This window comes from Xiphias gladius, chromosome 14, assembly GCF_016859285.1.
Source record: "Xiphias gladius isolate SHS-SW01 ecotype Sanya breed wild chromosome 14, ASM1685928v1, whole genome shotgun sequence".
Taxonomy (NCBI): Eukaryota; Metazoa; Chordata; class Actinopteri; order Istiophoriformes; family Xiphiidae; genus Xiphias; species Xiphias gladius.
The window spans coordinates 6,579,694-6,607,395 of NC_053413.1; the positions used below are offsets into that span (position 1 = coordinate 6,579,694).

Here is a 27,702-nt window from a genome sequence, read left to right on the forward strand (position 1 = left end):
TAACTTTCACCTACGTTGCTATAATATTGATATATGGTTAAAGTGTGTGTCTGTGGTGCTCACAGTATAATTATAATAGTTCTACAGCAACTTATCTATGTTAGTTATCTTTCTAAAATGTTAGCAGTTTCTTCTAGAGATAAGTGATTTCTTTAAGAGTGAGTTCCCACTGCGACTACTCTCTGTAATGCAGTATGTGTGAGAGAGTGTATCGGGTGCAGACACCCAATCCATCCTCCTCCTTCTCACCTCACCTAGTTTTACTGAAACACTAAATGAAGACCTGTGTCCTTTAGATGAAGATCTTTTGATTTAATGCTGGGCCGCCCTAAGAGAACCTGTTGAAAAATCACTTTGCTGGATTTAGTTTTGGACAATAAAACACTGTCCAAATGTAATTAAAAAACCTGCACGGTCCTTTTCTACAAGCTGTTAACCTCTTGTGATACTTTTTAGGAATTATGCCATAAAGCCGAGAGTTTTTAATGGACACAAATCAAATATTGTCCCACGTTAATTTAATTAAGGCTTGCCACCAAAATGTCCGGCCTTGGTCCAAATTTTTGAGAAGAGCAATACTTTTTCCCCCTCCTCCAAGTTGATTAAAATATGTGATATTTCACATTAGTTTAGTTTTTATGGGCAGTGAGGTAATTCATTGTCTGTAAATGGCTTGTCAGAGTGCTCTGTGAGTGATGTAATGCTATGAAGTCTATCGTTTGAATTGCCCCTTTGCCTATTAGGGAAAATCGACTTCTGGGCCCATTATTTGATTATCTTGCAGGAAGTTTGTAGAAGGCCATTGGCATCATGTTATGGGAAACGCTCACATCTTTCAGTTTTACAAGGGAGCTAATAGTATTAATACTGTTTCTATGCTTTTAAATTTAAGATTAAAAAGGTCCCAAAATCCTTTGAAGTTTTTGTAGAATTAGAATAATTAAAATAATTAATAAAATGAATGATTAAAAAAATATTTTAAATAATGAACACTTTACTTTTACCTTATGCTTGTACATTATGCAAACTCCTCTCCTCCAACGCATTTATACCCTTTAATTAAAATTTGTCAGGTTCCCATTGGCTGTAAATGTACTTGAACACGTTCCTCAGGTCCCGTATCAAGGTAGGACCTAATACCTGGGTCTAATTAACACACATTTAAAAATACTCATGATGCAAATTACTGCTAACATCAGAACAGGGGTGCAGGGGGTAGAGGGATGAGGGGGTGGTGGTAAACAACAAGACAAGATAATTCAACTGATGCATATTTATCTCATGCTAATTGGCGTGCACGGCCAAAGAAAAGCGTGCACTTAATTAATTGACATGGAGGGGGGCGCAAATGAATTGGAGGCACTCAATCTGGAGAGAGGGAGACAACAACAAGGGGGCGGTGGGGGGGTGGTATGAAGCAAGAGGCAAAAATAAAAACAAGTTTAGTACCTTTTTGCAGGCTACAGTTTTTAATTTCAAATGTAGCATTAATACTTTATAAACTGCTTTAAAATATTAGAATAACCCTATAATACATTTCAGGAGGATACAATACAAATCTTTGAAAAAATCTACTATTATTAACGATTTAAAAAGAAAATCTCCAAATTTATTTAAATCACTATATGACTAGGGCATTTCACTAACTAGAAGGAGTTTAGAAGAGATAAGAAAAACATCAAGAAACATATGATGAGCAGTGCTGAATAGCATGTTATAAAGGTAATAGTGTAATAGTGTTGTAATAGTGATGTAATAAAACACCTTAAAGTACCACAGACATCCCAGGGGATAATATGCTATAATTTTAGGTTTTATATATTTTCTGCAAATAATTCCAATGTTTAAGTCAGTATATCTCAGATTTGACTAAGTAAAACTTAACATTTTTTAGCAAAGCAATGGCCGAAACTGATTTCAGGATAATTTGGCATTAAAAGCATTGGTGATGTGTTTTTCCAAGTGGGACATGGTGGATTTCCTAAACTGGCCCTAAACGTCTGTCCCGGTTAGTCATTCTATGTGTCCCTAATGTCAGATTTCAGAGTGGTTTTGTTTCCAAAATAGCTGTGTCTGTCCAGCTCGCCCCGTGTAATTTGGGTTGTGTAGTTGGCCCTATGTTATAGGGGCCCTCATACACACGCTCACACACAGAGTCACACACACACACACACACTCCCTCTGTATCTCTCATTTATTTGTTTACGGTCTTCCTTTTTTTGAAAGAAACTGATAGGACGCAGAACCAGACCTTTCACGCCTGCCTCCCTGTCCTCCTCCTCCTCCTCCCCCTCCTCCCCTCTCTGCTCTGCCCGCTTGGGAGGCACAAGAATTAAAACAGAAATGTTTTTGAATACACACACACACACACACACACACACACACACACACACACACACACACACAACACTCATCCATTTCAAGCCACAGATGGTCTTTTGAATGGAGCAGGGGTTCCCCTTGTTGTGTGTGTGTGTACGAATCTGGGAGTTTACCCTCGCTTTTAGCCTTCTCCCTCCCTTCCTCCTCCTCCTCCTCCTCTGTGTCTATGCAGCCGTTTTGCTCCTTCATTTCTTTCTCTCTTTGTGTTTCCTAACTTTTTCTTTTCGAAACGCCTTTTGTGTTAAACTCACGGCTGCTGACTAACTCTGCCTTCTGCTCATTTGCCCCCATTTTTACCTCATACATCCTGTTCCAAGTGTGTGTGTGTTTTTCAGAGATACGGACCATTATATTGCTGATATAGACCTTGTTCTTTAGAAATCTTTAGAAAGATGCTCCACCAAGTCTACAGAAAAACCACAAATTCTAAGCAATATCATTGTAATAATATTAGACATGAGGTACTGATATGCCATAAAGCTTTATAAGGTAACTTTTGAGTACCATAGACACAATATACTTACATTATAATGAGATATTTTGAGGGGAAAGTCACTTTTTTATATTTTGTTTTAAATCAAAGACACATTTAATCTTTAATCCACCTTTTCATACAGACATTTCATAGACAAACACAACATTTCTCAAAAAGTATGAAAAACTCCATTGGCAACCACTTCTGCAGCACCTAATCCTTTGTTATGTAGCAAGAAATGCCACAAACAGCTACATGCAGAACATAATATCTGGATTATGCTCAGATAATGTGTATACTTGTTGAAATTATTACCATACAGTGGCACAGTGTTCTCATTGTATTTTCATCTCGAGGCCCGTGGAGAATCTGGCATCAAGGCAAACACATGCCCATTCAAATTAGTCAGGGTAACACTCAGATAAAGAGAGAAAAAAAAATCATTGCTACTGTATGGCAAATTATAAAACTGGCCACCTGTTTCTCACACACTTGCACATAGACATTCATTCATATGGTCACTTCCACAACATGTATTATCTTTCTGCCTATATGAATACTGTTAGTGCGAGCAGCTGTTGTAGTTGGTGGTCCCAGTTATGTGTTGAATTTTATTTGTCCGTAAAATGAAACCCAATCCTATTTGGTGCGCTATTCCCCATATAGTATTGTTTTATAGCATCCTTTTAATTGTCTGCATTCATTTTTGACATAGGGGTGTAAGATTTCATTCACTCATATGGCTGCTTCCCACTTTTCAGCAGTGTGCATTAAGAGGGTTGCATGTAAGAGAGCTAAAGGGAACAAGAAAGGACACCATTGCAAAGAGAATATCATTGCTTTTCTCTGTCCGACCTACTAATTTATCTTTTCCTTTCCTCTCAGTTCCCTTATCCTCTCCCTCCTCTCCCTAGGTGGCTTGGGTAATAAACACACTAGCTGTCTGTCTGTCTTGCCGTCTTGGCAGGTTGAGGCCTACTTAACCAGGCGAAACCGCTGCTCTTTTCTAAGTCCCTTTGAATGCCTCCCTTTGTCGGTGACACGCTACCATGTTAATGTCATGTACCGTAGAAATTGCTGCAGCTATGGCTATTAGCTTTGCCGCTAAAGTACAGAGAGTGACGGAGAGAGAAAGAGCGAGAGAGGCTGCCACAAAACCCCACCGGCTTCAAATGTAGACCATAATTGCATTGCTGTGAAGAGGGTTAAACCCCCCCCCCCCCCCCCATATCTTTTCCTTGCCACCCCCCACCTCTGTCTTTTTCTCTTTCTCTCCCTTTTTGTGTGTGCGATTTGTCCCTTAAGCCAGCGTAACGTCTCGGCCGAGGCCGCAGAATGTGGAGAGCAAATTGGAGGCAGAGCGTGAACAATGGAACATGCATCGCTGCTGGGGCATTCTTCTTCTTTACTGGGAACTGTGGGAGGAGTAGAGGGAGAGAAAGTCATTTTGCAAGGAAACTCTAGCGCCATAGACATCCAGATGTAGACAGTGTGTGTGCAGTCAAGGGTCGTGATACTGGATACACACCAACTGATAACAAAGAGGGATAGTTTTACTTGTACTTATTTCAAGTCTGTTGTTGGAATAAAAAACAATTTATAAATTGATACAGTGACAGAAAAGTTTGGGAAGAATCAGAGAAAAAGTATACAATGATATGGAGGGAACAAACTATAAGCATAGAATTTAAGAAAAGAGAGTCAGAATTATACTGTGTACATTATTTGCGTTCCAAGTCAGGACATCATTATTTTTCTATCTTTTTCAGGTTTTTATGTTGCCCACCCTGCAACCAGCATTGCCTCTTTTGTCCCCCTTCAGCCCAAGACAAACTATAGCCCACAGGATTCAGATCTGTGTTTTTTGTGTGAACTTTATATGGACATTTCCTCTGAAGTCAGACCACATGGGAAAAAAGCACAACTGACATAAGGAGATGAGAGGAAACAAGAAGACAGGGGGGAGAGTAGAAATATGGACTATGTACAATGAGGAGAGCGGAAAAGAACCAGTGACAGCAGGGGATTGAAGAACAAGCCTGAACTGAGGTGTGCATGGGAGAACAAAATAGAAATGATGAGGAGAGTGGAAAAAAGCAGGACCAAATAGAACAGAACAGATCAGAGAAGGACAGACAAAAAGACAGGCAGGACAGTCCAGTCAGGGCAATTTTTTACAGTAACCACATAATATCAGCTTCAGCAGTCAACTTTTGTTAGCTTGACTTCAGCCATACCTTAGCACTGAGGCCTTTGAAGCCAAAGAGTCAAAAGCAGAAAGAAGCAAAAACCATAAAAAAGGGGGAAGATGAGAAAAGAAGTCAAACACAGCACACAGAGGCGAAGAGAAGCAGAACAGCTTGGTGTCAGCGTTGAATAGCGCCGTGTATCGTTCACATTGAGTCAACAGATTAGTGACAGGGGAAGCTTAGCTATTCCTGGCCTCCCCCGTTTGATGTTTTGGAAGGCCTAATTTGATTTTTAACCTCCCATTGTTTCAGCGCTGTGTGCCCCTAATCCACTTTAAAGTGGAGACAGCTTTCATCCTTTCCCCTCTCCCTCTCTGTCTCTCTTTTCGGTTGCCTGTGTCCCTCTTTCTTTTGTTACTCTCCTCTCTTCCACAAGTGCTTCCACAGGCGCACTCACATTCCGTAACATTAGTGGAATAAGTTGCCCGGACTATTCGAGACAACTTATATTATTCACTAGCAACATTTTACATGATTTAGTACATTTTAAGTCTGCTGTTAGTTAAGATTGGAGACATTTTAAATCTTCTCACGAGACGTTAACATAACATGCTACTTAGGTTACTTTACCTCCACCGGACTCTACCTCTTTCAAGCCCCGATCACTGTACAAATTCTAAAGCATTTTAGCCAGCAAGCTGGCTAACACTAGCAATGTTAGCAAGCTTATGCTCCTTAGAAACTGGTAGACGCCATGCTCTCAGACTTTCTTCCTTTGTCCTTGACATTTTGTAGAGGTATGTGTTTTAATAGCAAAGAAAGTAAACTAAAACACTTCTAGTTAACTTCAGCTAGCTGACTTTGTCTGTGTTAGCTTGTCAGGTAAAATGCTTTGTCTTCTGTTACAAGCGTTTACAAGTTTACAGGAGTTACAGTGATGCTAGAGGTATGCACTACAATGCTGTCAAAAAAATTTTTTTTACCAAATGTTTGGAAAGGAAAAGTATAAATCTGTATATTCAATTTTACACTACATTTTAATCATTTAACTAACAATTTATTAATGTATTCAGTTATATATTCAACTTGTTTATGATAACCTTTTCAACATTTTGTTATTTTCGGGGCAGTCGAGGAACAGAATCAAGGGCTTTTCCACTTTTTGAGGTAGAATGACTTGAGATTGTCTTGAGTTAATCTTCTTTCAGTTTTGCAGGTGTGATTCTTTTAATGAATTGAATAAATCCTTTAATGGTACACTGGAGCCATGGCCATTGGCTCCTGGAAGATATGGTATGTGTCTCCAACAAATTACCTGGGTTCTTATGTAGTAGGTGCTCTATGGAAATGTAGACATAAACATAGCAACAGTAGCTGAGGTTTTAGTGTTTTCCAGAGTTCTCTTTGGTCCTGTTTACTTTACTACTGTATATTGTATCCCTCATATTTTCATCTTACGTATCAATGGCTAAGAAAAAGTAAAAGAAAAAAATATATCAAGCCCTCCTGCTCTTCTTGTCTCTCTCAGTCGGAGCTGAAGTGCTCCAACAGTTTTTGATAGTAATAAAAGCCTTCGGGGTTGGAGGGGCTTAGTTTGGCCTTAAAATGCTGCCCTCCACCAAGCCACCCCATCCCACCCTCTGCTGCAGGCTGTATTAACCCTGAAGAAAAGCCTCTGGAGAAGCAGAAGAATGGTTTGAGAAAAGAAGAGGTGGAAATTGTCACCACAGAGAGACCCCCACCTCTTCCACCTCCTTCCCCTCCTTTTTTCCCCCTCAGTGAAAACAGCGAAATGACCAGCCCCTTGGCTCGGTGACTGCGCTCAGCTAGCTATGAGGGAGCTTAATGCACCCAACCCTCCACCCCATTGTCAAACCCCCCGACCCCAAACTACCCCTGAAAAAGGGGTAGTCCCCCCACTAACACACACATACACATTACCAACGCACACACACAAAAACACCAGCCTTGAAAAGAGCCACACACATCAACTCCTTTTGTGTTGCTTCTTCTCCAAACCATTGACTGACTGACTCACTTCTGCTGCATTTACACCCTCCTCCACCACCTCCACACTATCCCTCCAACCTCCTCCCTCTTTCTTCCTTGTTCTCTGTCTATCCATCCCTCTCTTCCTCCTCTGCATCTACTCTTCCCTTACCAAAGTAGTGGGGAAGAACCACAAGGCAGAGGTGGAATAGAATAGAAGGGGTGAATAAAGACAGACAGACTGTCAGTGCATATGTTGGGTGGGTGAGTCCAGTCCTCCATATTTAAAGAACCATCTGTGATAGTTTTTATTCAAAGAAGCAGCATCAATAGAAAGTTAAGAAAGGCCCTTTTGTTCCCTCTTCCTTTCTCTTTATATTATTGCTTCTTTTCCTTTTCTCTTTGTAATTTCCATTTCTCCCTATACACTGTTAATTTGTTAACACAAAGGGACTGCAATTTCACAAAGCTGCTAATCCATTTTGGTTGTGTTGTTTTTTTTCTTTTATAGACAGTGATGTATAAGGTTTCACAGAACATCTAAAGCAGTGCAAACATGCTAGAGGTTGGCTTTCTTACCAACATATATAAATAGATAAAATCCAGTAAAAAAATTAATAAAAATATTAACTAATTTTGAAATATAATACAGCCAGTACAGCAAAAACATACAACATGATATCTGCTTCTGTACTGTATGTGTGTGTGTGCGTGTTTGTGCACGTGTGTGTGTGTGTGTGTGTGTGTGTGTGTGTGTGTGTGTGTGTGTGTGTGTGTGTGTGTGTGTGTGTGTGGGATGGATTAGCTCTGTGAGGGGCTCAGCGGTACACTGATATCTTTGCTCAGAGCTCACAGCATGATACAACAGATACTGGCACGTGCTAACCCACACACACACACACACACACACACACACACATGCAGAGATACATGAGCAGGGATTTGGTGTCCAGTAGCGTGTAGACAGCCCAGTGGTGAGCTGTTACTGTGTTTGTATGTGTGCGTTTGTGTATGCGTGTGAAACCTTGTTCTTCTAACGGTCCTCTAATCCCTCTAGAGTGGCCCTGATAGGCCTAATGACACACACTGGGACACGACAGGGTGCTGCACCTGCATGTGTGTGTAAGTGTGTGTGTTTTGGTGCTATTACCACTTGCTGTGACACTTAAACATGATACGTTTTCTTTCCTCTCCTGCTTTTTTTTTCTTTTTTTGAAATAAATCTTGTCTCCTTGCAGCACAAAAAAGCTGCACGATTGCTGTATTTCCACAGCTCCAAAAAAAAACTTTTTTTGGGGGGGAGGGGCAACCAAAAAAAAAAGTTACTGTTTTATGTTTTATATTTAAAAAAAACAAAACTCTGTAACATAACTAAAAAAGATCTTTGCTCATAAATGTCGAATGTGATTTTTGTTCAGGACACTTCAACACCCCAAAAATAGTTCAGCCACCCAATTAAATCTTGCGGTGACCCCAGTTTGGGTCACATGTTTGGGCTGTTGAAACAGTCAAGAGAGCAAGGAAGTGTTGGCTCCTGGCACTGCTGCAGAAGCAACATGTTGGTGACTCTGCCAGCTCCAGCAACACCGCCGTACTCAGTTACAGCTGCACGAAGCAGACAAAGAAAGTGGTGTGTGTTAGTGTGTGAGGGTGAGATCACACCAAGGGGGAGTTGTGCCAGCGTTGTGATCCTCTCTGAGTTCAGGGTTAAATCACATTTTCTGTTATTCTAGGTGCATTTTAGAGCTCAGCATTGTTGTTATTTGTTTTTATGGTATCTCTTTTTTTTTTAGCTTTTTATAGATTTTCTTTCTGCTTTAGCAGCTGATAAATGGTGTATTTACCCTTGTGGTCACTAAGCAACTGTAGAAAACAGGCTGACACCCATGCACACAACTAAAGGAACTCTTTAGAACAGAAGCTACTGACTCACACTGTCTCTCTCCATAGGAAACAGACTACTTGGACTCATAAACTGAAAGGTACCTGTTAACTGAAACAGGTGGCTTAACAACTGTATAGCTCCTGGCTGCTGAGGCTAATGGCTTCCTGTACGCATACACACACATGCACACACACACACACACACACACACACACACACACACACACACACACACACACACACACACACACACACACACACACACACACACACACACACACACACAGTCTGCCTCTGTTTAAACACAAACCCTGACCCATAGGAAATTTGAATATGTCTGTCAATGACAGGTTCGGATGTATAGCACCCTTTCTTCCAGGGTGTGAGAAACACAGTGCATTTCTCCCTCTGTTCTCCATACTCTAATAGCCATTTGCTTTTCAACCCAAATCCAACACCACTCATGTACCTGTGCTGCTGCCACTGGAAAGAAAGGGGGATAGGCGAGTAAAAATGAAACAGGATAAGGAAAAAAAATGAAAGGAAGAAAAATAAAAGGTAAACTCAGCAAGCACTTGTCTGTGTGTGTATCAGTCAACTTCACTATTCTTTTTATGTGAAATAAAAACCAGAAAAAGAAAAGTGGGAGTCAGAAACAAGGAATTTGATTTCTCCATCACTTTCTTTCTTTCAATACCTCAAACATCTATTTGCCTCCGTCTAAAAAACTTAAATGGGAAGAAAGAAGGAAAAGATAAAAACATCGCATGTAACAATCTATTTGAACTTGTGTGTTTTTTTGTGTGTGCATGTGTGTGTATGATGGGAGTAAAGTGAGGTTAGATTATAGGGTCTGGTCTCTGAGAGAGAGGTGGAGGGAGGCACGGGTGGGGGTGGCACAGGGACAGCTAGTGACATGATGGGACCCCTAATGGTCATAATTGGCGGTGGCTTTGACAGCAACTATATGATAGCTGCACAATATGCACAACCCTGACTGTGTGTGTGTGCGTGTGTGTGTGTGTGTGTGTTTCTTTAAGGAGAAATTTACACAAAATTGCAGCTAGGTTGATGAACAGCTTGGTTGCAACTGCTCTCTCTCTCTCTCTCTATATATATATATATATATATATATGTGTGTGTGTGTGTGTGTGTGTGTGTGTGTGTGTGTGTGTGTGTGTGTGTGTGTGTGTGTGTGCGTGTATGTGTTTCTGGGTGAGATCCAACAGCTTTGTGGGGACCACATATAGAGTATGTTTTGTATAATTACAGTTGAGTTGCCTCCTGGCAGGTGTAAAAGGTAGCAGTTAACCTTGCTCCCCTCCTATCTGTTTTTTCTTTTTTGCTGTTTTTAATAAAACAAACCAAAAAAAAAAAAAAAACACAGTGCACACATTAGCTCCCATAGACACCTTTATCTCAGTTTGTTCTTGTTACTTCCTGTAGGAGGATTTGGGGTGGGGATATATGGAATTATTATTTAAATTATTAATTAAATTTTGAATAAAATTGAGAGGTATGAATGATACTGCATACAATTTTAAACAAGTTTCACTGATTAAAAGATTGTAAGTAAGTCAGATCCTTAGTTCACATAATAAAAAACAGAATTTTGACATAGGCTATAAAAGTGTATTTTTCATTTCAAGAAAAACACGGTGAAACATAAGAGAAACAAGCTTCCCATATGGGTCAGTAGTAACCAAAGGACAAAAGGAGGGGAACCATTTAATGCAGAAAAGTGAAGAAGCAGAAAAGCAAGAAGAACACAAAAACAGCTTCTACTGGCAGCTCAACTGGGTGCATTGTTTTTTAAGCTTGGTCTGCCTCAGCGAGCATCCTGAGGTTTATGCTGTGTCTCTCCACCAATAAAGAATGGAGGAAGTGATAGCTATGATAATTATGTAGCCAAAAAGCTTGAATACAAAGGTACTGCCACACTTACCCTCTTGATACAGGTATTAACCACATAATCATCTGCATGCACCCTAGTAAGTAACTCAATAACTGTGTAATTGTATATCCATGTATATCCATCCAAGTGTTCAGAAATAAAACGTTATTTTCATGTTTTATCTAAACCAAAGATTTATGGTCTACTTTCAGTCTATTGTTTATCATCACCAGATGTTTAGCGCCTGGCTTTATGCACAAGTTAAGCAGGTTAATTATTTTCTCACTTTGCTGCAGTTATTAGTCCCCCTTCTTTTTTCTTTGTCAATTGAATTTTGTTACAGAATAAATTAAGTGTTGTCTAATGTACACCTGGTAGACAGGTGCATAGGAAAATGAAATAATGCAGAAGAATAAGTTGAATTCCTACATACTGTCAGCACAGTTATAAGAAATATAAGATTTGGACATGGAACTTTGTACTTTCTGTGTGCAAAGGTCCGTGTCCATAACACTGTATTTTTTCATAAACTCAGTGCTGACTGAGCTTGAATTCCTCTTATTACAGAAAATGTTGTGGCCTTTCACTAAAACGAATTTCACATGGCCAACAAAGTGACTACATTTTTTTTTTTTCTCTTTTCTTGCTGCATTTAATTCATTTTTCATCATACTAAGATCATCGTAATAGTTTACAGGGGTCAGCACAACTAGAAAATATCTGATCATTCAATCTGTCCAGGTTTGGATTTGTGTGTGTGTTTGTGTGTGTGTTTGCAAGTCTCAAGAGCAAGACTGAAAGAGTGAGGGACTTAGATAGAGAGATACAGAGGGACAGAGAAGAAAAACTCCCAATAAAAACAGCAGACGATCTCTTGCACCTGAACGAGCAGCAGCACTGTGTGTGTGTGTCTGTGGTGTGTGGTGTGTGTGTATTGTGTGTGTGTGTGTGTGTGTGTGTGTGTGTGTGTGTGTGTGTGTGTGTGTGTGTGTGTGTGTGTGTGTGTGTGTGTGTGTGTGTGTGTGTGTGTGTGTGTGTGTTTATGAGAGAGAGCCAAAATGCTCCCTCTGATCTTGGTTCAAAGGCAGCAGGGAAGAGGCTCAAAGCATTCTGGATCCAGGGGAGAGATGGAGGGAAGAAGGTTAAAGAAGGAATGAGGGACGATGCAAAGAAAAAAAAAGTCAAGGAGAGTAGTAGATAGATGCGGCAAAGATTCCCTGGGGTTGACAAATCATTACAAGAACAGATGGATATGTGGGTTCAAAAGCCAGTTTTTTATGTCATATCTCAAATTGCATCGCGTTTTAGTTTTTAGTTGGGTTTGATGTGATATTCAGGCCTTGGATCTATAGATCTGATTCATAAAGTCTAGAAATTGTGACCTAAATTAATATAAGACTATTTTTCTTACAATTCCCAAACAAGAATGTCTACTCTTCTAGATCTAACTTTGAAGTTAGCCTTGAAAAGCCTCACAAAAGATCATAAGTAGGAGAAGAATTAGTGCCATTGAAAGTCAGTGGGGGTAAGAGAAGCTGTGGTGCTTGTTACTATTAGAGACAGACCCCAGAAAGTTAAGGTCTTAAGTTTAGAAACATTGCTGTCGCCCCACTGTGTGCATGTGTGTGTGTCTTTGTGTGTGTGTGTGTGTGTGTGTGTGTGTGTGTGTGTGTGTGTGTGTGTGTGTGTGTGTGTGTGTGTGTGTGTGTGAGAGAGACAGAGAGAAAGAGAGAGGAAGAGTCTGATGGTCTTAACAGTAAAACTAATAGTGGATGACTGCCTTAGCTGGAGGCTCACTTCTCTGTGAAGTTTCCAGCTGCTTTCAAAAGACAAGCACAGCACACACAGAAAAATTCACACAGACACACACACGCACACACACAAACACACACACACACGCACACAGATATATGCGCACACAAACTTTTGGGAAAGTCAAACATAAAGCCATAGAGGTTAGATTTTAGTAAAAAGTAAAAGAGGAAAAATACAGTTTCATGGTGTGATATGAATCTTATTTTTTCTCATCGATGTGAGTCATCTTTGTTCGCAGAGAACTCAGGAGTTTGTCTTATGATGGATTGAGTAGAGGGAGAGAGCGGCAGAGGGGCAAGGGAAAACAATTTGGAGAAATTTACGCCTTAGTTTGGCGCAGTTTGTGGAGGGTAATGCGATATTTTATGGCCGCGCTGTCTGAGTCCGTTTCCTCTCATTTTATTTCATTTAGGCTTATAGTTTCTTTACTTCTGGTTTATTTTTGAAAAGACACACAACATTAAATACCGTGTCACTCATGTCTGTTTATCTGTCTATGTGTTGTTTGTCTTGGTCATAAAGTTGGAGCTGTAAATGCACATTTGGCTACTAAAACATGCAGACAGTCCTTTAGTGTGTGTGTGTGTGTGTGTGTGTGTGTGTGTGTGTGTGTGTGTTTATGTGTTTGTCCCACCACTAAACAATGATGGTCAAGGTTTCTGTTTGTCTGGCTTCAGGGGTGGGCGGCTGGACACCAGTCTGATCTTATTCCTTTCCCATCCACACACACACACAGACACCCACACAAACACACACACACACACACACACACACAGACAGAAAGAGACAGACATATGGACAGGCTGGGTCTGTTTTTGTGGGAGGAAGGTGTCATGGGTCAGCAGGAGAGGCCAGGCCTGCGTCTTCATTGGTCGGCCCCTACTTCCTACTTCCTGGATGACCCGGCGCCATCTGGGGAAGTGATTGGCTGAGAAGAAGAAGCCTCTTTAGTCGGGTTGAGCAAGGTTGCCGCAGGTTACCCCTCTGAGGCCTGTCACTCCAATGAGTCATAGAACCGCTGCTAATGATCAAACCATCCTAGTCACGAACATTTGTGCGCGGTTTTTATAAAATAGAAAACAAAAAAAATAGAAAATTAAATTACGTAACATTGGAAACAATACGTAAAAACTTTTTCTAACTTTAGATTCCGTTAGACTAGACAAACAGTAGACTGTTAGTTACATCGGATGGAAATTATGACACAAATACTGAAAATTGTCGGTCTAATAAACCAGTAAATGACAGTGCTGACTGACTGGTTAAATTATTACACTTATGAATAAATAACCTGATATGCAAGTATTGTGTACTGTGGAGAGAATATGATACAAGGGAAGGGGAGGAAGTAGAGGAAGAAAGATAAGGAAAAGAAAGGAGAGGAGCCCACAGGAGGAAATTAAGACAGGAAAGGAGGAAACAAGGTGACAACAGAAGAGAGGAGAGGCAAGATTAGTGATGGGAGGTTAGGAGAGGAAAAAAGGACAAGAAAGAAAGGGGGGAGGAGAAATGAAGATAGGAGAGGAGAGCAGATGAGATGAGAGGAAAGTCAAAGAGAGGAAATACAGATAGGAGAGGAAAGAGGGGAGAGGCAAAGTAGATTTGAGAGAAAGGGGAGAAAGCAAGGGAAGAAGAGAAGAGGAGAGAAGAGGAAATAAGGACAGGAGGGGAGTCGAAATGACAGAAGACGAGACACGACGAGACAAGAGAAGAGGCAAGGAGAGTAAATAAGGACAGGAGAGTAAAGGAAATAAAAAGAAAAGAGGAAAGGAGAAGAGATATTTCTTTCATTCATATCTACATGCCGTATATTCATTTTCCCCCTCCTCCCTTGTTTTCTTCCTTTCCCCTTCCAACTGTCCTACATTCCCACATGCCTCCTTCCTCCCCTCCTTTCCTTTGTCCTCACAAATTTCCCCCCCTTCCTCCCTCGCTCTCGCTCTCTCCCCCCCCCTCCCGTCTTTACACTCCTCTACCTCCCCCCTCTGCCCGTTTCTCTCCCAGTCTCCCCTGTTTATGAAGGTAAATTTATAGGTCTACCAGGAGCTGTTAGCTGGAGGTGGCCTCCGCTGCTCAAACCACAACAAGGCCTCACCCTCCACATGGAACAGAAGCAGCATAGTGGGCATACTGGGCTGTTTCCATCACCACACATTGCACATGATAGTGCACTTGCACCTCCCATTATCTGCTAATGAGCATCCCTGTTTTCTTCCTGCTCTCCCTTCTGTGTAGTGCCTCACTCCATCATATTCCTGATGGCTGGTTGGGTGGTTTTTCCTTTTTTTCTTACTTTATATTGCTCCATCCAGCATTTGTTTTTTATTGGTCTACAAGGAGCAGTTAGCCAGTGGTGGGCTCCACTTTTTAACCAGCACATGTGTTGTACTGTTTTTCACACACTGCTGTTATAAGTCAGCTCACTCACTACATAGTTGTATCATTTATGTAGTGAGGCCTCCCAGCCATGCATTTGTCTTGTTTTACACTAAGCAGAAATGTTGCCGCCTGTTTTTTTTCCAGAAATGTTTTACAACCCGTAACTGAATGTAGGGAGAAATGTGTCTAAAATAGACATAAAGGTATGAAATCTTTATGGCGTTTTTTAATTTTAGTTTCCAAGGGTAAAATCTGTGACAGAAGCAGCATTTGCACCTACTCTTAATTAACGTATTTTTCAAGCGAAGGAAGTCTTGAGCGCCTTTTTGAGCCTTTTTACAGAAGAGAACTGTCTCACAATCACATACATAAACCCACCACTTGACTCACATCATCATGGAGAGGGTTGCGTTTCTGTCATAACAAAAGGCTGTTCGCTCTATGGTGGACTGATCCCTCTTCCCACATTAGACAGTCAATTAGCCACAGAATGGAGCAAGCTTACTGGATAATAGAAAGTAAAGCTGGTCATTCACACACGCAGAGTTGCTGCGGTGTGTTTAAAATACCTCACCGGATTTAACAGAAGACACATAACGTTTCTTCATGCATTTTTGCACAGTCATTGACGAAACAAAAAGAGATACAACAAATCACACATATGCAAAAGAAAAGAGGCGACCTGAGTTTCATACGAAAGGGTTACTAATAGAAAACATGCATCAAAAACATAAACAACAATAAAACAATGATACTAGACAAAATTGAAATAATCTAAAAAGTTCAAAAACACAGTGTCTAAATGTCTATACACTCTTCTAAATACTTAATAGTTAAGTGATTTGTTTGTAAATTCTTTGAGTATCTAATCCACAGGGAACCAGAGCAATATCAACATCAACCACAACTTGTTTCTAAATTTTCCTTGTCCTTTCTCTCTCTCTCTCTCTCTCTCTCCCCCCGCCCTCTATCTCTCCTTCTCTCTCTGGGGAACTGTGCTGTCTGTCTTCACCACACTCGTCTCATTAACTAAGGTAAGTCAAATCTCCCTCTTTCACACATTCACATTCAGACACAGCACTAGATGGTGAGTTCATAGCAGCAGGACAACTGGGAAGTGAAGTGAAGGAAAGGATGGGGGTGGCAGAGAGGGGGAGCGGTGGGTTTGGGGGTAAAGTGGGGCTGTGGGTGTGTGTGTGAGGGGGGGGCAGACTTTTATGAAGTCACTATGAGAAATGGCTTCGACTTGTGTGGCTGGCTGTTAAAACAGTCCCAGGCCATTCAGCAGAGCAGGGTTACAGAGTATCAGTCAGCCACTACTGAATGGGAAATCAGCTAGCCTCACACTCACCCCTAATGATAATAGCTCTAAGGAGACACACACACTTGCACCGACTCATTTGTACACACACACACACACACACACACACACACACACACACACAGAGCACTTTCACAGGTTAGGCTCATGTTGTTATCCAGAGTGACTTAACATGAGCGCCTCAGTAGCTCCAATTAGTTGGTCACAAGCATCAGAGGCAACAAAAAATAAGGAGTCCTAGTTTCCTAGTAATATAACTGTTAATGCGAATCACACACACACACACACACACACACACACACACACACACACACACACACACACACACACAGACACCCACACACACTGTTTGTCCATACATTTCTCCTATTTGTCCTTCCTTTAACTTTCCAGAGTTTGACTGTTTTTGTTTTTCTCAAGTATCTAACACTCATTCTCGCTCTCTTTCTCTCTCTCTCCCTCTCTCTCTCTCTCTCACACACACACGTACATACACACAGTCGCACACAGCAGTTGTAATTCCTCGGGGTGACGGTAGTCGTGTCAGAGATTTTTACTGATCGCTTGTTGTCTGGTGGGACCAAGGTGACATTTCCTCTTATGACCCTAAATGTGAAACGTAGTGCAGGTCTATTTGTGTGTTTGTGTGTGTGTGTGTGTGTGTGTGTGTGTCCCTTTAGATAATGAGGGGTCTATATGCAGGGTTGGCAGGATATTAAATATGTAACAGCAGGTTGGAAATGGTAGACAGAGGTGGCTCGTCATAGACACAAACAGCGACGCACACTCACAGTTGACACTTTTTCTTTTTTCTTTTATTTCTTTCTTTCTTTCTTTCTCAGTCCACCTCCTCTCTATTTTTCACGTGTTTTGTCTTCCTCCAGGACAGACAGACAGGTGTTTGGCTGCTTCTGCACAGTAATTAGTCACGCAGACACGCACTCAAATTTGCAAGAGTGAGATTTTATGAAGGAAGGAGAAGGAAGGGTCTCTGTGTGAGGGTGTGTGTGTGTGTGTGTGTGTGTTCGTCGTTGGGCTGGGAGGGTACGGAGGAAGTAGGTGGGCTTCAGGACGTCCTCACATTACTCCAGCCGGTCTACAAACAGACACACATAAACCACAGTCAGTGCCATCCCTATCCCTCCCTCCCGCTGAATTCCACAGGGTTGCTGCATTTGTTTGCATGTTCTCTCAACTTCCAAACTGAAAATTAACCTCGAATTTATCTTAAATATGCAGTAGTGCTACTGTAACGATCACTTAAATATATGATAATATAAATTCAAGAGATATTTTGAGCTCACACACAGGAATAAAACTATTCATTCCCCATGGTTTTCCAGCATATGCAAACCTAGGTGGACTGTTGTGCGGTTGCTAGGATGACTTCACAGCTATTCCCCCAGCTGTGGCCATGCGAGACACACGCATACGCACACACACAAACATGCACACCACTAGGCAGTTTCTACTATTCAACAGGGGTTCCCACCCTCTCTTATCCTCAAAAGATGCCCATTGTAAAGTCCCCAATCTATCTCTCTTTGTGTTTTCTTTCTTTCCTTCTCTCGCTCTTCTTTGCCTCCAGCCTTTTATCACCTCTGTCTTTATCCTCTCATTTTCTCTTTACCTCTGCCAAGATTGATTTCCTTTCTCACTATCTCCAGCAGCCCTCTCCCGCACTCGCCAATACAGTCAGTGTAGTTTCCTAATATGCACGCACACACACACACACACACACACACACACACACACACACACGCATGTACACACACTTTTGAGAATCACAGTAATGGGATTAGAAGGGTCTGCTGAAATATTGAAGAGTCCCGATGCAAATAATGAATAGGCTGGCAATGTATCTGGATAAGTGTGTGTGAGTGTGTGTAAGGGGTAATGCAGGTGCTTAGCTGTATTAAATGTGTGTGTGTGTGTGTGTGTGTGTGTGTGTGTGTGTGTGTGTGTGTGTGTGTGTGTGTCTGTGTGTCTGTGTGTGTGTGTGTGTGTGTGTGTGTATGTGTTATTAGCCAAATGTAATGTATGGTGCACAAGTGTGGGTTCACGAGGCAGTTAGTAAAGCCTGGAGGCGAAACAAAGTACAAAGTACCAACCTCAAGCACACAAGCACACACACACAGGGTTGCAACAATGCTCTTCATCACCCAGCACTCTGTCTGTTCACCCCACAGTGACACCCCACTTACATCTGTCTTACAGCAAGAGAAGGGGAGTGACGCCTTTGTGATGTGTGCGTGGGTAAGAGTGTGTGTGTGTGTGTGTGCGTGTGTCTTCATGCATGTGAGCAAAGTATGTGTGCAAATGTGACTATGTATGCTGCATGAGTGTGTGTGTGTGTGTGTGTGTGTTGTACCAATGTCTAAGGTTGCTGGCTGAATGGAGGAGAAAATTAGACCTGATATGATAGTCATGCTTCACACTGTTAGTGTGTGTGTGTGTGTGTGTGTCTATGTGTGAGCGCATGATGACAGTCACTGGAGCCAGAGGCACACAAAGACAGCAGGATATCAACATGGTTTGATAGCAGAATGACAAAACCAAGATATAAGAAAGCACTTGAGATAGAGAGAACTGTTCATTTTTGTTGTTTGCTGATATGAGTCTTTAATTCATCACTTCACGTTACTGAGATAAATTTGTATTTCTTTGCCTGCAGGAGGCAGCCTGAATCCCCTTTGAGTAGCTTGTGACAAAAAATGATGCTGAAAGAGTCAAAAGCGGAACAAAATTTGCTACACGAGCCCGTATCATCAAATCTTTGTTATGCTGCAACATCTTGTTCAAATACATGTTGTTCTCATGTGTTTTATTGGGCATTCACAGTAAATGTCAGTGGTCTGAAAATAGCAATGCATTAAAGGAATGGCATGACATTTTAGGAAATACTAGCGTTAAATCAGAAAATCAATACCACTCTCACGTCTGCACATTCCCCAAGTTAAAACTAACCGCCCACTGGCTCCGTACACTCATGAGCATGGTGTTGAACTTCTCATCTAACGCTCTCTAAACTCTAGAAGTGAATAAGTGTAGTTCCCCAAAAGATGAACTACTTCTTTAAAAACACCCAAGGAACTTGACTGACTTTACCGACTTGACTGACTTGGCGTTGCGGCAGAAGTTTTATTGCGATTCAACTTTTAAAAAGGGTTTTATTGCAAGAGAAAACATGAGAAAATGTAGCATGCATTGGCCTGGTCAAAAATTAAATTCAAGTTTCCTCACAATAGTTTTCCTATGTGCTATTGTATCCTTTACCTTACCTTTAAGTTCTTATCCTTTAAAGCACTAGTGTGCTTTCATGAGTCTCAGTCCCAGGGTGACTCTAAATTTACTCACTTTCAGTCCCAGGATGAAGAAGTTGCAGAAGCTTTGGTCTAGTCTATTGCCATTTCTCTCTCTCTCTCTCTCTCTCTCTCTCTCTCTCTCTCTACTTAAATTAGACTGTTTGGAGGAGCAAGAGCCGCTATAATGACCTGATAGCTGTTATCAATTCAGTCTTATGTTAAATGGGACAGGAGAATAAACCTGAGCAGCCAGTGGTTAGCCAAATGGCTACAAGATCTAAGCAGCACAGATGACACTTGATTCTCCAGTTAGAGGATGGAGAGGAGCAGAGTGGAGAGTAAAGGCAGAGGATGAGGGACACAGGTAAACGAGAACTGTGGAAATGTCTGAGACCTCATACTCAAAAAGTACCTGCAATAAACTACAACAAACAAAAGAAAGTTACCCTGGCAAGTATAATCTTTTTCAAATGCATTTTCTAGCATTTCGCAAACAGCGAAGTTCTTGAATAGCAAAAAGAAGCTTGTAAGTATTAATGTAAAATTATTGTACACACTATCTAGACACTGTAAAACATATCAGTCCAAAGAAGCCTTTGAGGCCCCTTCTCCACTCAGTCACTTCATGCACCTTAGGTATGTAAAGTGTAAGTGTAAATGCCAAGAAACAAATTCAAGACAGATTAAAATCCCCTTTGCTCAAATTTTGAGACCCATTCTAGCCACGAATCATCTTTGGATAAATGAATCTATCTCTCCAGGATGCATACACAATTTTTACTCCTTTCAAGTGTAACTATGTTAGTGAACTCCCATGGAAATAGCCTCTACAAGATCTGTCCCCGTGATAACAGGACTGAACTTAGCTGTTGTTCTCCCTGTCTCAGTAAGCAACAGGAAAAAGGTTTTTTTCAACAAATATGATGATACAGAAGATGCACCCAACTTTTGTACACTAATCTGATCTGTGACCAGTTCGTCCACCGAGAGCATAGTGAAAGCTTTTGTCTTTCTCATGGTCTGTAAACAGGATTTGCCCATGCCTTTATGCTAGTTAATGAACAGCTGTTAGCTACCTATAGTAAATAAACAGTTGAAGCTTTGACTTGTGGTTTGCAGTATGATTCAGTGATAGGAACTTGTGAAACCACCCTTGTACGACATTTCAGTCCTTTACCATTGATTAATATGTTCAGTGTGTTTCAAACAATTGTAGCTTGATCAATAAATCGCTAAAATCGCTTCTTCCGATGGAGCTTCTGAGCTATGAAGAGGCAATAGCAGGAAATGGAAGAAGTCTATTACGCCATTTTGTGAAGAAACTGAGTCTTTGGAACATACTATAGTTAACACATGGATCAACAGTAGAGAAGTAGATTATGCTGGAGTGGTTTGAAAAGTGTCAGTGGAGTACAGTTTTTCAGACGTTTGTGACTGCTTTCAATCCGAGCTGACTACAGCTGCCATTTTATGCAGGCTACAAACATTTCAGAGCCACTTTTTAAACCCACATTTGGTGACTCTTTGATACTCAAAAGATTTTCAGTATTCCTTGAAATACCGAGATGCATCTCGTGTCATAATGCTGTATCTTTAATTCACTTCACCCTCACTGAGGTTTCTCATCATTATGGGTAGTTTGTAGTCAAATACTACACAGTAAGTGTTATCCCAGTGCCTAATTTATTCAAATTCAGTCATGATCACACCCAACTGGAGGAGAGGTCATGACTGACAGGTGTTTGAGCCAATAGCGTGCAGGTGTAAATCCCTCCCTTAGGAATAGAGCAGTCCTAATCAAGCCCTTGTAATACACTAGTTCCCGTTAGCTCCCAGGGGCTAATTAGCATTCTAATTACTGATTGCAAATGAGAGCTGCGTTGATTGTGTTCCGCCACTGAGTGGAGAGGCTCGAGAGAGATACGCACACACACACTCATATGCATCTCACACACGTACACACTGTCATACTCAAACACACTGAGTGATCATCGTTAAGAAGCTTATCATGCTCTTGTTCCTCTGCGCCTTTCCAGTCCCCTCTCATCTACAGTGTCTCATTAGGATCATAATGCAGTACATATACACACACAAGCCAGAACACACACGTACACAAAAATGTACAAACACACCTACACACACATACGGCGATGAACATTAAAGATCGTAATAAAGAAACAAACATAAAACATTATATACTGCCAAAGTGTTGCTGTTGTTCCTACCAATTAACACAGCACTGATTTACAGCTCGGGGGAGAACACGCACGTACAATCCACAAATGCATCACACACACTCACAAATACACACTGATGTGTGTAAATGTGTGTGAAAATCAAGTACGGCAGGGAAAAAGGCTGGAGAAGGGACTGAGGGAGCAAGAATAATAAAGGAATAATTTCTTATTACAGTACAACTACAATGTGCCCATGTATGCTTTGATATTTGTGAATGTGTATGTGTGTTTGTGAATAAGTGAGGGAGAAAGGCAGAGGAGGTGTGGGTGTAGATAAGAGCGAACTCACCAGCAGCAAATCATCGTGTTATGCTGCTCAGTTAGGTGCTTTAACAAGGCTCCTCTAAGCTGCACTTCAGTCCAGTGTCTGTGTGAGTGTGTGCAAGTCCGTGTGTGTGCTGTGTGTGTGAGTGAAACAAACACCTCTCTGCTACGTTTTGATTGCTGCAGACAACTGTAGCTTCTTGGTTTTGTCTCTCTTCTGTTACTTTTATCTGTGCCACCCTCATGCTGACTGAATTACGTTACACTTTAATGCATTTTTTCCCCTCCACATATCCTTGGGTGTAAGTGGTTATATTAGGGCTGGGTTAGGGTTAAGTGACACTGTCCTTGCTTATGTCACCCACGATGCTACTAACTACCTAGTTATCTCGTTTTTCTTTGAAACAATCTGCTGTAAATTGTAAATCCCAGTTTCTCAAATCATTTTTTTGGCTGTCACTCCTCTTATGGGTTATTATACCATTGTACGCACAAGCACACATTCGTGGTAGAACACTTTGTAACTTGGACAACATTATTCTGCTGTTTATACCTTGATCATCAAACTGGAGGATAAAATGATCGCCATAGTCATAACTTTCCAGAGTTATAAAATCTTTCCTCATAGTATTATAAACCACTGTACAGTGTTTTGGCTTTTGAAGAGGTTTCAAACTCATGGATGTTCTTGCATTTTTTTTTTTTTTTTTTAACACAGCTGTTTTGTCCAATAGACCAAGGAAAACAAGTGGTCAGACAATATGTATGGTTGTAGGGTTTAACCACATTTTGAAAACCCCTTATTTGGAGATGAAATGTCATTATAATCTCTCATGGCATAGAAAAACTGATCAATACAGTAGGTCGAGATTGAAAAAGAAAGACTGTGGGTCTGCAAATTGTAATGGATGTTTAGCTGGTTGCTTGGGTAGTAATATTAACATTTGCCTCTGTTTTTGCTTCCAAGCAAGTATTGTAAAAGTTGTAGTGTAGTGTCATGTCAATGCATTGCCATACCTCTTCAATGAAGTCATACCAGGATGTATTAAAAAAAAAAAAAAAAAAAAATTGTCATGTTATATTCTGAATATACAACTTTATATATTTAGAAATGTGTACTGATTGTCTCATAATTCCACTGATTTGCCTATTTTTCACCACCAGTGATTGCAATTGAAATTCAAATATGCATCACTTTACAAATATTTTGAATCATTATGTTCTGATGTTGTAACTACTGGCTACATGTTTGAGATTAAAATTTGCTCAATTGTTGAATAAATGTTATTATGTGCTGCTGCAAAGACATACACAAACTGTCACCCGGGGTAATGTCTCATCTTAGATCTGCATAAAATTGGTGGGGGAAAAAAAGCAACAGTGAAATTGGAGACTCTCTCTCACTCTCTCCGCAGGTGTGTGTGATGTGATTGATGCTCGGCAACCAGTGTTTACTCTTGTTGGCCAATTGAAAACCCAGTGTGGCAGGCTGGGAAAGCACAATGGGTAGAGGAGCTTAAGTGGTGTTGTGAGGTGCTGAACACTGACACTGAGACGAATAGATAGAAAGCTGTTACAGAGGAGAGGACACAGTGGGAGGGAGGGAGGGAGGGAGGACGAGCCAGGCACAGGCTACACTGAAAGGGAGCATTAGATTTGATTTCAGCAACAGAGAGGAATAGAAAAGGGAAAGAATGACGAAAAAGGAAGGAAAGAAAAAAGGAAGGAAAGAAAGAGGGAAGGAGGATGTTCCAAAGTAGAAAAAAACGAAAGCGCAAATATTGAAAGAAAGCCAACAAGAAGCTGATAAGGGGATCCAACACACCCAAAGACATAATTTGAGTGATGGATGGAGAAAGGCAGATGGTTTAAGTAGCCGACAGAAAGAGCGATAACGAGTAGTGAGAAAGGGACGGAGATAGAGAAAGGACAAGAGGGAGCGGAGAGTGGGAGGGATGGAGGAGAGGAGATGCTGGTCATCCCTGTCAGCAGGCCTTTAAATGAAAGGTGACAGTGTGTGTTGGGGAGAAGATTGGAAGGCATTAGAGGCTGGCATGTCCTGTGACACCCCGAGAGGCAGAGACACCCGGAGAGAGAGAAAGAGAGAGAAAGGCCAATTGAATTCTTCTACCAAGTGCCCACTTCTCCACGTTAAATCTCTCACTACATGAGTGTGTGCATGCATTCCTACAGTATATGTGTGTGTGTGTGTGTGTGTGTGTGTGTGTGTGTGTGTGTGTGTGTGTGTGTGTATGTGTGTGTGTGTGCGTGTGTGTGCAATCCTGAAAGGTGAAGTGATTTAGCGAGAACAGAGGAAAGGGAGGATCTATAACGGCCATGCTGCCCTTGCCTTTGTTCACGACCAAAGCCTGTGCCTGGCTTATCGGCTGCACAGATTACTGCTGTATCGATGGTGTGTGTGTGTACTTGGGTCTGTGTGTGTTTATGTGTAAATGAGAAGGACTAGAAAAAAAAGTTAAACATAAACAGATAGGCATCTTGTGCGAATGTATGTTCTCAGCTCTTCAAACTCACAACATGACTTATAGACCAAAAATAGGCCCCAGTAAGATACCCAGTAATATCAGAGTTTTGATTCAGTCCAAAAATGACCTAGCCTAAACCAGTATTCTCTCTTAACCCGATCCTTCTTCACCCGAATCTTACTGGACCTGATTCTTTCTTAACCCAATGCTTCTTAACCTGTTTCTTGCTTAAAGCGATTTTTTCTTAATTCCATCCTTTTTACGTGACTCTTTCTTAACTCAGTCCCTCTTAACCACACTCTTTCTTAACCTGATCCGAGCATGAATCCCTGCAGCATTAATGGACCTGAAATTAATTGAAACCCCCTTTTTTTTAGGGTTTACGTTGCCATTCCAGTTTGCTTGTAACTTTGAGGATTTTGCACTGTCGTTTATGAAACTTGACAGGCTCCAAAATGTCACAGACAGTGCTGTTAAGATAGAAGAGGCAGATACGCTCCCAATAGTAACGCAATGTAATCTTTTACTATATTGCTTATTTGATTTGCACGATTTAAGGGGAGAAAAGCTGAAAGAAACAAAACCAGCCCAAAACAACAATAATGAAAAAATGAAGCATATGGGAAGGCAGCCAAAAGGACCAGAATCTAGACTGCTGGGACTGGCGGTGCTGCTTCTTTTTTTCTCTTCTTCACTAATTTTTCTATGTAAAAGGTTTCTTTTCTCCTTTTCTTACCAGACAGACCTGTCTATTGAGGAATATAGACAGATATTTTACACATATAATCAAGACATCAACATGTACAAATTAGCCAGACTGGCCCTCCTCAAAGCACTCAGCTTTGACGGGCTTGAAGATGCTCATTTCCTTGTTTGACCACAATGAAACCACCTTTGTGTGTGTGTGTGTGTGTGTGTGTGTGTGTGTGTGTGTGTGTGTGTGTGTGTGTGTGTGTGTGTGTGTGTGTGTGTGTGTGTGTGTGTGTGTGTGTGTGTGTGGAGAGAGGGAGATCGGGAGGGGAGGGATACTGTGTGAGAGAGTGTGTTTCTTAATAGAAGGTGGTTAGAGGTGTCACCCTGCACCCATTTTAATGTGCTCCACAATTACAGCTGTCATGGCTTGAAGATAATGTCTCGGTCTGTTTTTTTCTTTCTTTTTTTGTTACACATTAGCACACACATACACGCACACACACACACACACTAAAAAGGTGAAATATGGTAGACAAGGAAGAGGCCTTTACTCATAAAAAACGCCTCAACGACCTCCATCACCCTTGTGTGTGTGAGTGTGTGTGTATGTGTGTACGTGTGTGTGCATGTGTGTCTGTGTGTGTGTGTGTGTGTGTGTGTGTGTGTGTGTGTGTGTGTGTGCGCGTGTGCATGCACTAAAGATGCAAGAGGGTTATGAGGGCCATGCCTCTGTGCATGAATTATTATAGTGTGTGTCTGTGTAGATACGTGCTTGCATAGGTGTGTTTGTCTGTGCATTTTTATGTGTGTGTGACAATATTTGCTTTGTTGAATGAGCCCCTTGGTGAGAGTCAGGGAGGTTGTAGCATTCCTCATGCAGCAGTAGAGCTGCTCCAGTGATGTTAAAACACTGTTAACAGTTTTGCACTTTAAAACCTGTTCTAAGACCTGTTTTATGTAAACAGCAGGTAAATGTGCCATGCAAAGATTGGGAATGCTTCCATGCAATGTAATTCAGAGATCTGACTACAGTGACTACTAACTACAACTGAATACAGTTCTCTCTGTCTCCTTTTCATCTCCAAATCACGGACTTTCATCCATTTTGCAGCATCATTTGGACATGGTATTAAGGCAATTACACATATTTATGTTGTACCTCACTGGCACACTACTGTTTTATGCTGAGAGAAAGGAAAAGGGTATAATACTTAATCCCTGGACACAATACTTCTTATCTAATGTTAAGATTCAAGCAGGCAGTTGAAAAATTCCTAGGTGATCACAGGAAACAAAGAAACCCAATTTGCTGTTGGCTGACAAATGGCCCCAATTAACCCTATTAACTTAGAAAACATTCTATAAAGAGGGTAAATGTGAGAAAGTATCAGTTTCTTGCAAGGTAATCATGGAAATGTTTTACTTTTTTACCTCCACACCCACACAGGTAATTTTGCTAGTTTTCTACTCACTGAACTCAGGTCATGAAACTTACTTAACATGTGAAACTAAATGAACAGCAGAATGAGGAAGACTAATCTAGCACAGTCTGTACTAGCCTGCACAGTCCTGAGGTCTAATCAGACAACTTAAGCTTTTTGATTTCATCACGTGATCTTCATAAGCAGATGGAGATTTCCCTTTTTCCTGAGCATTTTAAGGACTTCTCATCTCTCATGTTCCCTTTAAAGTTTTATAACCTGTATAACAGGTGTATATACAGTAACTTGAAGTTGTACTGTATACATACTGTGTAAAATTGTATACCTCAAACCTGTATAACTTAAACCCCCAAATCTTATGAAACCTAAAGGAATGCAATTCCATAAATTGCTATGCCTTCAAACTTTGTACCACGTACCTCAGAGCTTATATATGCATATTAACCCCTGTGCCTTACAACACATAACCTTTAAAACCTTGAAAAATTATCATGCATGAATCTTTCTCTCTTTCTCTCTTTTTTTCTTTCCAACCCTTAATTTGAAACTATCTCCAGATGAATATGGCTGCTAAATGGTGTGTTGTATCGACTTCACCTCTTCAATATCTGCCCCCACTGTCATAAGCAAGGTAACCTGGGGGCTTTCAGTGCTCTTGGTATACCCTCCTCTCTCTCTCTGACTCTATCTCAGTATACCTCTCTCTACCCTCTCTTTGAGTGGTCAATAGATTGGTAACATGACCTCTAATTCTCCCGGGACGAATATGTGCACATGGATAAAAATGAGACAAACGACAAGAAGGTAAGAAAGAAAAAACCCCAAATGTCTTAGGACGAATCGACTCGTGGTGTTTTAATGTCACGCATTTAAAGTGATGACGGTAGATTACACCACGTGGTGCACGCACACACATATGCACACAGACACACTCATACGCACATTTG

At 41.1% G+C, this 27,702-nt stretch overlaps 1 protein-coding gene across 4 annotated transcripts in view; it reads left to right on the plus strand.

Annotated features, from left to right (window-relative positions):
• The window catches only part of rnf220a (ring finger protein 220a), a 184,641-nt gene that overhangs the window by 43,193 nt on the left and 113,746 nt on the right, over positions 1–27,702 (plus strand). The gene's annotated exons all lie outside the window — the stretch shown is intronic.